Source organism: Triticum dicoccoides, chromosome 5A, assembly GCF_002162155.2.
Source record: "Triticum dicoccoides isolate Atlit2015 ecotype Zavitan chromosome 5A, WEW_v2.0, whole genome shotgun sequence".
NCBI classification, from domain to species: Eukaryota; Viridiplantae; Streptophyta; class Magnoliopsida; order Poales; family Poaceae; genus Triticum; species Triticum dicoccoides.
The window spans coordinates 359063382-359076918 of record NC_041388.1 but is presented as its reverse complement, the minus strand read 5'-3'; the positions used below and the strand labels follow the sequence as shown (position 1 = coordinate 359076918).

Sequence of the window (13537 nt, the reverse complement as noted above, 5' to 3'; positions counted from 1 at the left end):
ACATGCGCTAAGAACGTAAGAGTAAAAAAAAAAGAGTCAAGCTCTGACGCAGGAAATTTCAGGACATCTTCATCAGCTCCAATGCAGACGTGACAAGCGAGCAGCCGTTGTAGCACTCGAGCTCCGAGGTGGTGCCCGCGATGCGCCTCAGTTCGCCTTCCATCCCATGCTCCACAAACATGGCGATGTAACGCGGGTCCAGCCGCATCATGGCGACGGTGAGCTCGATGGTGTAACGGCGGATCCGGGGGACGGCGACGCACGGGCGGCTGTACTCCCGCAGGATCTGCAGCAGCGTTTGCACCAGCGCCTTTTCTGTCACGCATGCCGAGGCCAGGTGCCACTCGTCCCCGGCGAAGGTGCACAGGTTGCGCAGGATTGTCGCCGCCCCGATGACGACGATGGGGTCACTCAGAGCCTCGACCAGCCGCTCCACGCCTCCGCCGCAAGCCATTATTATGGTGCCGCAGTTGGTCCTGCTTTCCAGCGCAAGCATGGCCAGCGCCTCGCCGGCCTCCACCCGGATCGCGTCCGTCTGCCGGTTTACCCTCGCCTGGTCCTGTTCCGGTAGAAATATCGCGACCAGCTCTTCGATCACGCCCCCCGTCGCGCCTATCATCTCCCTCGCCTCCTTGTCCATGGCGAGGCTCGTCAGTACCTCGATCGCCAGCTGCTGCAGCTCCGACTGGACCTTTCCGTCACGCTGCTCCAGCACCTCCCTGAGATTGCTCACGGTGAACACGATGTCGGAGAGCTCCCTCCGAAGAAGCTTCCCGATGGTTCCGGTCATGTCCGTCAGGCTCTTCACCACGAGGAGCGACTGCTTCACCGCCTTCAGTCGCATGTCCGTCGTCGTCGGTGCTTCTGCCTGTCCCACGCCAGCGATGCTACAGTAGGAAACAATCTTGTCAAGGAGATCACGGGTCTTGCCGATCTTGTCGCAGTTGCCATGGTCGTGCGCCAGCTTATTGAGGATGGAGAGGCCGAGGAGGTTGAGCTCGTCGAGGTCGGCGTACAGCAACGAAGCGACGGACGCCATCGCCCCAGGGATGCTGGCGACGCGGAGGGCGACGAGCTTCCTCTCGGTGAGCATGGAGACGACAACCGCGGCCGATCTGCGCACGTCCATCTCGGACGTGCTCTTCCAGCTGAGCATCTGGACGAGCCGCTCGATGGTGGACGCGGACATGCCGATCTTGCGGATCATGGGATCAGCGAGGCCGTGGGACTCGGCGAGCGCGCCAAGGATGCCGGCCCCGAGGCTCTGGTCGTCGTACGAGCCCGCGGTGAGCATGTCGTCGGCGTAGGACACGAGGTTCATGCGCAGGCCATCGAAGATGCTCTCATTCAGGCTCCGGGAGTAAGACTCGTAGAAGAAGCGGCGGACGGCGACGAGGCCAGACGGGGTGGCGAGGTGGCACTCCATGGCGACGCGCTCGAGGAGGCGCTGGTGCCCCACCCTCCACTGCCACAGGGCCTTCTCCACGAGGAACAGCAGCGACTCCAGGAGCGCGAGCCCGTAGAATATGTTGAGCGCGGCGCGGCGGTTGGTCCAGCTGTCGCCGCCGTAGCGCTGGGTGAGGAGGCGGACGAGGGAGACGGCGGCGCACACCTTGGCGGACAGCAGCTGGAGCCAGTGGAAGACGTGGCCGACGGCGGCCCACTACACGGGCGGGCGCCACGTGGGCGTGGCCCTCTGCTGCCACTCCAGCTCGTGGCTGCGGCCCTGGATGCGGGCGCCCTCGGTGAGCAGCAGCACGGTGATGCACCAGAAGTCGGTGCGGCCGAGCGTGATGGCGAAGCCGCCGAGCAGGGCCACCGTGGCCGTGATGAAGGCCAACGTGCCGAGGAGGCTCACGACCTTCTCGAGGACCGCGAGCTGCATGGCCAGCACGGTGAGCCGGCGCTCCGGCGGCGCCACGTCGTCGCCGTCGCCGGAGCGGACGCAAGGGGTCAGTGTATGTATGGCCTTGTGCGGCTCGAACGGTGTGGTCGGCAGCTGGGGCTGGTCGGGGATCTGGACGCAGACGCTCGGGACGACAGAGCTAGCGCGGCGATCCATCCTTTCCTTGTGTTACCTACGTGTATAACTCGCTGCCGGTTTTAGTGTGTGCTTGACGAGTGATTGCAGTGTGTGCGCCCTGCAGATTAGCTCGTGCTCCAGCGTATTTATAATGTACTAATGCAATTGCGTGCAGGAATTAAATGCCCACGACCACGAGGAGGGCATGGAAGATGGAGATGTTTACTCCTTTATTCTCGTTACAGAGAATGTTGCTCTCTAGGGCAATGGATGATCTAGCAACATATTCTCTGGCTATTAGTTGGGGCAGGATTAGTGCAACTCCAAAGGGCCGACCCATTTCGTCCGTCTGCGTCCTTTTGGGTCGGCGCGGACAAAAATGGCGGCCCAACGCGCCGATCCAAATCCAAATCACGTCCGCGTCGCGTCCGCGCCGACGTATTTGCGGCCCAAATTTACGTCCCAAATACGCCGGCGCGGACACCGCATGGACACTTCGCGCGCATTCCCGCTGTCCGCCGCGTCCCCGCATGACGGCCGTCCAACTACCTGTTACCAACGCGATCAGTTTAATTTATAACGACAGGCCCACGCGTCAGCGACGACGCTCGTTCTTTTTTAAGCCGACCGTGCGGCGGGGCCGTCCTCATCCAAACTCGCCGTCCACATCTGCCATCCTTTGCTCCCTCGTCGCCGACAAACCCTAGCCACCACAACCACATCGAGATGGGCCTCTTCTCCGGCGCCAGCGGCAGCAAGGCCAAGGGCAAGTCCCCCGCCACCCCTTTCCTCTCGCCTCCGTTGGTGCCTCGCCGGCAGAGACAGAGGCAGCGCGTGAACGTGTCAGTGCATCAGGCGATGTGGCACTGGCAGAACTGCCAGCCTCTACCGTATCCTGATGTAATGCTGCCGCACGACTGGCATCTAGATTCAGATAGAATAAGACAGGGCGTCAAAGCACGGGGACACGGGCGAGGCCGAGCCAAAAGGGAGCTGGAACCAGCTACGATGTGGCTTGCCACGACATCATGGGCGAACATCAGTCAGTGGATTGACAATTACGGATGAGAGGATCCTTTTTAGGAAGTTCGGATTAGGCAAAGCGCAAATCAAAGATGTGGATGTTGCGGGTGGCCAGCGACGGCTCGGTTAGGACGCCTCCAAAATTGGCAACCAGATCAAATTAGTCCTGTATAGGTGACCCTTTTTTGACCATATTTGTGATCATTGGGTTGTTATATCAAATGATGATGCCGTTGGTTACGCCGCTCATGTCATCAGCTAATGGTTTTTGATGCAACGACCTCTCCATAATTCCGAGAAGGGCAAAGCTTTTTTCTGTTACGGTCAAGTACGCTTATTTTCCATTCAGTTTTCATGCTACAATCATCGCCAAAACTTCTAGACTCCACGTCCTTGATCATCCACGTGTTCTGTTTAACGCGGCTTTGTTGTTTAAGATTACAGGTTGTCTTCACGTGCAAAAAAACACAGGTTGTCTTGCCATCAGCTTAGAGCATCTTCAATAGATGAGGTATACCTGGGACTCTCGGAGTCGTAGGAAATACGTCATGTCCGTAAACGTTCACGCTTCTGTTCCTCTTTATGTGTTCCTTGTCGGTCGACATAGATCAACTCCGCTGTAAAAAGTCAAAGCAAACGATGCAAATGAAAAAGGCAACTTGAAAAGAGCGAAGGAAAATGATATAGGGTAAAACCCTAATCGTCCGATCTTTCACGAAAGGAGCGGATCCCGCGATGAACACGAGGAAAAACACGAGGGGAAACACGATAGGAAACACGATAAAATCACTAAACCAATAAGAAATAGTCACACATATGCTAGATCCTCGAGTACATAAGAGATCACACGATCCACGAACAACTAAGGACGATACAAAGGTAGCCGGTCTTCTCCGTGAAGAGGTCTTGAGCTCTTCTCCGCAAGGAGGTCTTGAATCCAAAGGGATCTTCTCCGAAGAGGGGCCGCAATCTCTCTCGTGGAGTAGATCCGATGTGGATGAGCAATGCTCTATCTCTAATATGAGCTAAACCAATGCTAACCCTAGCTAGAAGGAATAGGAGTTCTATTTATAGTCTTAGTGCAAAAGGGGACGAAGTGGGGGGTACAAGGCTGTGGCCCAACACATAACAGCACACAGGGGTCGGATGTCCGGGAGTCTCCGGTCGTCCGGAGGCTCGCGAGGGTCCGGACGTCCGGTGCCTGTCGGACATCCGTAGATTCGGCTCGGGTGGGCTTCGGCCGGACGTCCGGTCGGGGCCGGTCGTCCGGGCGCCGGTCGTCCGGGTGGCTTCGAAAATCCGTAGTTTTGGCTCGGATGTGGTTGTGTCGGACGTCCGGTCTGGGTCGGACGTCCGGAGCCTGGAGATCGTCAGACGTCTGGCCCTGGTCGGTCGTCGGAGCCTGTAGCTTCTTCCGCATCTCTTCTTCTTCACATCCATCTTCCTCTTCGGATTCTCCTTGCTCCTTAGCTTCTTCATGGCTAACTCCTTGACACCTGAGTATGCATAATGTCTCTGTTTGAGGTAGTAGCCATGTCTTATGTGCATCGAAGTGAACTTGTGAGAGGAGAGATGTCACCTCGGTTTCGAGAGCTTTTGCACGTGCTCGTGTCATGGATCCGCTAGGCACTTGGTGAGACGATGGTAGGTCCATGGGGATGACCTTGGGATGCTCCGCATCATCTCCCCTCCCTTGGGGAAGATCCGACCTCTGATCAAATTCTTCATCACCATGGTAGGGCGAGAGGTCCTTGACATTGAAGATGTCGCTCATGTTGTACTTGTCGCGCGGGAGGTCGATCTTGTAAGCGTTGTTGTTGTAGCGTGCAAGCACCTTGAAGGGTCCATCCGCTCGAGGTAGAAGCTTGGACTTGCGTTCGGTGGGGAAGCGGTCTTTGCAAAGGTGTAGCCACACAATATCACCAATGTCGAATACCATGGGTTGCTTGTTGATGTTGAGCTTGGTCGCAAGTCGTTGTACTTGGTGCTCGATGGTGTGCCTTGTATCTTCATGCACCTTCTTGAGATGGTTCACACGTGCACTTGCGTCCATATTGATGCGCTCTTGTAGTGGTAGAGGAAGAATGTCCAATGGTGACAATGGGTTGAATTCGTAGACAACCTCGAAGGGGGACTTACCAGTTGTTGAGTGTCTTACTCGGTTGTAGGCGAACTCGGCGATAGGTAGACACTCCTCCCACTCCTTGATGTTCTTCTTGATGAGTACTCGAAGTAGAGCGGAGAGTGTGCGGTTGGTCACCTCGTTTGGCCGTCGGTTTGTAGATGATATGCTGTGGAGAAGAGTAGCTTGATTCCGAGCTTGGCGCATAGGGTCTTCCAAAAGTAGCTTAGGAACTTGACGTTGCGGTCTGAGACGATCGTCTTTGGCACTCCATGTAGACGCAATATTTCCCTACAAAAGAGGTTGGCAACATGTGAAGCATCGTCTATCTTGTTGCAAGGAATGAAATGTGCCATCTTAGAGAATCGGTGCACAACGACAAATGCCGAATCTTTTCCATTTCTAGCCCTAGGCAATCCAAGTACAAAATCCATGCTAATATCTTCCCATGGTTGATATGGAATTGGGAGAGGCATATAAATTCCATGGGATTGAGCTCTAGACTTAGCTTTGCGACATGTAGAGCATCGGTTGGTGAAGCGGTTGACGTCGCGAAATATCTTGGGCCAAAAATAATTCTTGGAGAGCGTAGCAAAAGTCTTGTCGCGTCCAAAATGTCCCATTAGTCCTCCTCCATGAGATTCCTGCAAAAGCAACAAACGAAGAGAATACTCGGGGATGCAAAGCTTGTTAGCGCTCATAAGATATCCATCTTTGATGTAATAGCGTTCCTAAGATGTATGTGTCAAACATTTGGCATAAGGAGTAGCAAAAGTACGATCATGCTCATACAAGTCTTTTATGTGCTCAAAGCCAATGACATCCAATTCAAGTTGAGTAGCAAGCATGCATATGCGGGAAAGGGCATCCGCCACAATATTTTCCTTACCTTTAATGTACTTGATGATATAAGGAAAAGACTCAATAAATTCACTCCATTTAGCATGACACTTGTTCAACTTGGTTTGACCCTTAAGGTACTTGAGCGTTTCATGATCGGTATGAATGATGAATTCATGAGGGTGAAGATAGTGTTCCCATTCGTGCAAAACTCGCACTAAAGCATATAACTCTTTGTCATAGATGGGGTAATTGAGTTGCGCTCTGGAAAGTTTCTCATTAAAGTAAGCTACGAGGCGCTTCTTTTGCGTTAACACACCTCCTATGCCATTACCACTAGCATCACAATGAATCTCAAAAGGCTTGTCAAAGTTGGGTAAAGCAAGCACGGGAGAATGAGTAAGCAAATTCTTAAGCTCATTGAAAGCGGTATCTTGGGATGGTCCCCAAACAAAAGGCGCATTCTTCTTGCTCAAAGCATGCAAAGAAGAAGCAATGGTGCTAAAATCTTTCACAAAGCGACGATAGAAACCCGCAAGGCCAAGAAAGCTATGCGCTTGTTGCAAGTTGGTTGGTTGGGGCCAAGTCTTAATAGGATTGATCTTGGACTCATCTACATGAACACCCTTAGAAGATACAACAAAACCCAATAAAACAAGCGTATCAACGCTGAAAAGGCACTTTTCCATGTTAGCAAAGAGATGCTCGTTTCGAAGAGTTTGCAAAACGGTTCGAACATGGGCGACATGATCTTGAAGAGATTTGCTATAAACAAGGATATCATCGAAGTAGACCACAACAAACACACCAATGTAAGGGCGAAAGACATGATTCATAAGGCGCATAAAAGTACCTGGTGCTTCCGATAGACCCATAGGCATGACTAACCACTCATATAATCCAAACCTGGTTTTGAAAGCGGTTTTCCATTCATCACCCTCTTGTATGCGGATTTGATAGTAACCACTTTTAAGATCAATTTTTGAAAAGATAGTGGCACCACTAAGTTCATCAAGCATATCATCAAGGCGTGGAATGGGATACCTATAGCGAACGGTGATAGCATTGATAGGTCTACAATCGGAGCACATGCGAAAGCTACCATCTCGTTTTGGCACAAGAATGACCGGGACGGCACAAGGGCTCAAACTTTCACGCACATGTCCATGGTCTATGAGATGCTTTACTTGCCTTTGTATTTTTTTGGTTTCTTCGGGGTTGACGCGGTAGGGAGATTTGTTCGGAAGAGGTGCTCCGGGGATGAGGTCGATGTAGTGCTCGATGCCTCGTAGTGGAGGTAGTCCTGGAGGTAGCTCATCGGGGAAAACATCTTGAAATTCCTGCAAAAGAGAAGACAACACTAAAGGTAGAGCGTGAGAGGTGTTAGCTTGTGTTGCATTGTCCTTGCATAAAAGGACATAGTATAGGACACTAGATGGGTTCTCACACACTCCTCTTATCTCACTTTTGGTGGAAAATAGAACTAAGTTCTTGTCGCTCATCGTGGAGGCACTCGATTTGGGCTTGTGGCGCTCACTCTCTTTTTGGTGGCTCGCTCTCTCACTATTCTCTCCACGATGGGTGGCTTTCTTGTTGGCGATCACTTGGCTTGGAGACATGGGTCGAAGTACGTACTCCTTTCCTTTCATCTTGAAGATGTAGTGGTTCGTTCGGCCGTTGTGGATGACACCTCTATCAAATTGCCATGGGCGTCCAAGAAGAAGGTAGCAAACGGTCATTGGAACGACATCGCACTCCAAAGTGTCTTTGTAGGCGCCAATTTTGAAGGAGACTTGTACTCGATGCTCGACTTGGATAGTGCCGGAGTCGCTAAGCCATTGAACTTTGTAGGGATGTGGATGCTTCGTCTTGGGCAATTGCAGCTTGGAGCAAAGTTCTTCACTTGCGAGGTTATGACAACTCCCTCCATCGATGATGACCTTGACGGATCGTCCATTGATGCCGGCCTAGGTATGAAAGTATGGCATCTTTGGTCTTCTTCTTGGTGATGTTGAAGAGTCAAGACCTTGGAGACAACTAGAGCGGGACTTGAATCTTCATCGCAAAAGACTTGTTCCTCTTCATCGTTCACTTGCCGGTGTATGGCCACTTGCTCAAGGGCTTCCATTTCTCCTTCACTCATTGAGTCATAAGTGTCGTTGTCATTAAGGATCATGGTCCGCTTGTTGGTGCACTCGTAGGACTTGTGGCCTCGACCTCCGCATGTGAAGCATTTGGAGGAACTTGTCTTGACGGTCTCATCGGTTGGAGTAGATGTTGATGAAGCTCCCGGCTTGAAGTTGGTTGTTGTAGTATGACTTGGGGTTGACGAAGCTTTCTTGGAACTCGACTTGTCGATGTTGCTTGTAGAAGGCTTGGTAGACGGTGTTGGAGTCGTTGAAGCTTGGTTGTTGGAGAAGTCGTATGACTTGGATGAGAACTTGGCATACTTGTAATCGTCTTGCACTTGACGTTCCGCTTTGGTAGCTTGATGCACTAGCTCGATGAGGTTCGAGTATGGTTGGAAGTCGGCGATCTTCTTGATAGGATGGTTGAGTCCATTCAAGAAACGTGCCATAGTTTGCTCATCATCTTCCGTGACAATGGCTCATATCATGGCAATCTCCATCTCCTTGTAGTACTCTTCAACGCTCTTGGTTGCTTGCTTGAGTAGTTGGAGTTTCTTGAAGAGGTCGCGGTTGTAGTAGGTAGGCATGAAGCGTGCTCTCATGACATCCTTCATCTGCGCCAAAGTAGTGATGTGTGGTTCACCTCTTGCCTCACGACGCTTGATGACTTGTTCCCACCAAATGAGGACATAGTCTTGGAACTCAAGGGATGCCATCACGATCTTCTTCTCTTCGTCGTAGTTGTGCAAACGGAAGATTTTGTCGACCTTCAATGCCCATGAAAGGTACTCTTCGGGATCGTTGCTTCCATTGAACTTGGGCATGGTGAACTTTAGCTTGCCGTAGCGTTGCTCTTCATTGTGTTGGGGTCGGGGATGATGACGCCCATGTTGTTGATGATTGTCAAACTCGTTTTGCTCTTGGCGAGGAGGGTTGTCGACCTCATGTTGGTCCTATCGTGGAGGATTCCCATTGTCTTCATGCTCTTGTGAACTTGATGTCCTTGGCGAGCTTGTGGAGGAACTTGTCGAGCTTGACGTTGCATGCGAGTTTGAAATCTTCGTTCGTGAGCTTCTTCGCGAAGTGCTTCTTCATGTTCACAAGCTTGTCGGCCTCGGTTGGCTATGGCTCGACTTGAATCTCAAAGGGCACGTTGCACCTCAATTGCTTGAGCTTCACGGAGTTATTGTTCTTGGCGTTGTGCCTCGGCATCTTGTGCTTCTTGATGTAGACGCGCTCGCTCTTCCTCTTCATGTTGGCGTTGGTGTTGCCGTTCTCGTGCTTGTGCAAAGGCCGCTTGGGTGTGACGTTGTCGGTGCTCTTGAGAGTCGGTGTCGCGTAGAGGATTTAGGTTTTCTTGACGATCGTTGCGCGTGGCACGTCGAAGAGTGTTTGATGTCGGTGTACTTGAGCCGGAGAGGGTGAAGTTGGAGTGTCGACTTGAGCGGCTCCTTATTGAAGAGGACGGAGTGGAAGAAGAGCAGTTGAGCAACAAAGCGCGAATCTCGTCCATTCTTGCGTCGCTCTCTTGTGATCGTCGAGCTTGTGGTCGAAGTAGTCCCTTATACGTTGCTCGGAGAGTCGTAAGTCGGCGGCGAGGTTGTCGATGCGTTCACTCATTGCCTGTTGCTCTTGATGCAAAGCACGTTGTGCACCAAAGAGGTGGCTCTTGGTGACGTAGGAGTTCATGTCGTCGTCGTGCTCAATGAAGAGTGGGTTGGTACAAGTACTTGGCCTATCCATTATTTCAAGAGAAAAATGTGAGTGGTAGAAAGAGAAGAACGTATACCAAATGTACCTTGACCGAAGTTGAAGGTGGATCAATGATCACTCCAATGTGGACAAGGAAATAGCACAATTGGTACCAATTCTTGTCGGTTTCTCACACCTACACAAGTAAAAGCTTATGGTGGAGCTTGGTTAGGATGGTGACACAAAATATGATGCGATTGTAAGTGAGCTTCAATAATGTTGGAAAATATTCGCAAGTTTGCAATGCAATGAGTAGACCAAACAATATACGGTACACAGAAACACACACGCAAAAAGATAAGTGGGGTCGTGCAACCAAGGATGAGCCAAAATGTGGAATCCACAAAAATGCTCTTGTTGCACAACACTAGAGAGATGCTAGCACGATTGCACAATAGGCAGATCCAAAGACTTGTGCACAACCTACTTAGCAAAAATGCAACAACTTCTATCCCAAGTATGCTCTATGCAAGGTGTTTCTATGATATGATCCAAGATGATCTAATATGACAATCTTAATGTTGTATGATGCTATGGTTCTTGCTTAAAATCTCTTTGCTCATCTTTCCCTTTTGCTTAAAAGCTTGTTTGGCTCTTTGTTGTTTCAGCTTTTTTCTCATGCAATGCTTCACGAACCAAGATAGCAATTGTGTATGCAATGACAACCTTGTGACACAAGAGATGATACCAAGATATGCACCAATGATGTATGTATGCTATGGGAAGTATGATCACTAATGTGCATAAGTCTCGTTGCGTGCAATACTCAAAAGCTAGTCTCGATGGGTAAGCGACGCAAAGGAGTAAGGCTATGATGGCTATCAATGTAATGGCAAGAATGATATGTCCAATAGCAAGGAGAGGTTACCGCCCGTTGGTCCTTGTAAGCAAGAAACAGTTGATGGTGTCAAAATTGTGGCACGAATACCAAGATGTAGTTGAGGTGATCGTTGTTGATGACGCGTCCGCGGCGAAGATGAGTGGCGGTGAAGTTGATGTTGAACCGTACATAAATAGCCGAAACACAATAGGACACGGAACCGCAACTCAAATTCTCAAATCTCGAAGTGGCAAAACATGTCAGAGAGCGAAACGGGTAAGCAATGGTAGTGGTATGCGGAAGTGGTGATGGTGCGTATGCGGAAGTGGGACAGTGGTGGTGACCAAAACTTAGAAAACTCACTTTTGTCAGGGATCTTCGGACGTCCGGGATGGGCCGGTCGTCCGGTCGTCGGACGTCCGTAAGCGGTCGGATGTCCGGTGCCTGGGAGAAATGTCGGGCACGGGATGAACAGGACGGGTTCGTGATGCTGATGGCGAAAAATGGTCAAATTCGGCCGATTTCGTGGATGGAAAGGGTGGGGAAAGGGGGGAAAAAGCTAGATCCACTCAAGACAAAGCAAATCCACGGATTAAATCCAACAAAATTTCAACACACCAACAAATCACAAAAAAATTGAGGCTGTTTTTGTGGTGAATTTTTGAATTATGGACAAAATCAACAAAAACTAGGCTAGAAACACAACGGGGTGTTGGGGAACGTAGTAATTTCAAAAAAATTCCTATGCACACGCAAGATCATGGTGATGCATAGCAACAAGAGGGGAGAGTGTTGTCTACGTACCCTCGTAGACCAGAAGCGGAAGCGTTAGCACAACGCGGTTGATGTAGTCGTACGTCTTCACGGCCCGACCGATCAAGCACCGAAACTACGGCACCTCCGAGTTCTAGCACACGTTCAACTCGATGACGATCCCCGGACTCCGATCCAGCAAAGTGTCGGGGAAGAGTTCCGTCAGCACGATGGCGTGGTGACGATCTTGATGTTCTACCGTCGTAGGGCTTCGCCTAAGCACCGCTACAATATTATCGAGGATTACAGTGGAGGGGGGCACCGCACACGGCTAAGAGAACGATCACGAAGATCAACTTGTGTGTCTAGAGGTGCCCCTTGCCCCTGTATATAAAGGAGCAAGGGGGAGAGGCCGGCCGACCCTTGGGGCGCGCCAAGGAGGGGGGATTCCTCCTCCTAGTAGGAGTAGGACTCCCCTTTCCTAGTCCAACTAGGAAGAGAGAAGGGGAAAGGAAAGAGAGGGAGAGGGAAAGAGGGGCCGCCCCCCTCCCCTAGTCCAATTTGGACTCCCCATGGGAGGGGGCGCGCCACCTCCTGGGCTGCTGCCCTCTCTCTCTCCTCAGGCCCACTAAGGCCCAATACTTCCCCGGGGGGTTCCGGTAACCCTTCCGGCACTCCAGTTTTCTCCGAAATCATCCAAAACACTTCCAGTGTCCGAATATAGCCGTCCAATATATCGATCTTTACGTCTCGACCATTTCGAGACTCCTCGTCATGTGCGTGATCATATCCGGGACTCCGAACAACCTTCGGTACATCAAAATATATAAACTCATAATGAAACTATCATCGTAACGTTAAGCGTGCGGACCCTACGGGTTCGAGAACAATGTAGACATGACCGAGACACGTCTCCGGTCAATAACCAATAGCGGAACCTGGATGCTCATATTGTCTCCCACATATTCTATGAAGATATTTTATCGGTCAGACCGCATAACAACATACGTTGTTCCCTTTGTCATCGGTATGTTACTTGCCTGAGATTCGATCGTCGGTATCTCAATACCTAGTTCAATCTCGTTACCGGCAAGTCTCTTTACTCGTTCCGTAACACATCATCCCGCAACTAACTCATTAGTTGCAATGCTTGCAAGGCTTTAAGTGATGTGCATTACCGAGACGGCCCAGAGATACCTCTCTCACAATTGGAGTGACAAATCCTAATCTCGAAATACGCCAACCCAACAAGTACCTTCGGAGACACCTGTAGAGCACCTTTATAATGACCCAGTTACGTTGTGATGTTTGGTAGCACACAAAGTGTTCCACCAGTAAATGGGAGTTGCATAATCTCATAGTCATAGGAACATGTATAAGTCATGAAGAAAACAATAGCAACAAACTAAACGATCAAGTGCTAAGCTAACAGAATGGGTCAAGTCAATCACATCATTCTCCTAATGATGTGATCCCGTTAATCAAATGACAACTCATGTCTATGGTTAGGAAACATAACCATCTTTGATCAACGAGCTAGTCAAGTAGAGGCATACTAGTGACTCTGTTTGTCTATGTATTCACACATGTATTGTGTTTCCGGTTAATACAATTCTAGTTCACATCGACATGATATAAGGAAATAAATAATAACTTTATTATTGCCTCTAGGGCATATTTCCTTCAGTCTCCCACTTGCACTAGAGTCAATAATCTAGTTCACATCGCCATGTGATTTAATACCAACAGTTCACATCACCATGTGATTAACACCCATAGTTCACATCGACATGTGACCAACACCCAAAGGGTTTACTAGAGTCAATAATCTAGTTCGCATCGCTATATGATTAACACCCAAAGAGTACTAAGATGTGATCATGTTTTGCTTGTGAGAGAAGTTTAGTCAACGGGTCTGCCACATTCAGATCCGTACGTATTTTGCAAATTTCTATGTCAACAATGCTCTGCACGGAGCTACTCTAGATAATTGCTCCCACTTTCAATATGTATCCAGATTGAGACTTAGAGTCATCTGGATCAGTGTCAAAACTTGCATCGACGTAACCCTTTAC

At 50.2% G+C, this 13537-nt stretch overlaps 1 pseudogene; it reads right to left on the bottom strand.

Moving 5' to 3' along the window:
* Positions 1 to 58: 58 nt before the first annotated feature.
* LOC119299525 lies at positions 59 to 2062 on the bottom strand (annotated as a pseudogene).
* Positions 2063 to 13537: the final 11475 nt, after the last annotated feature.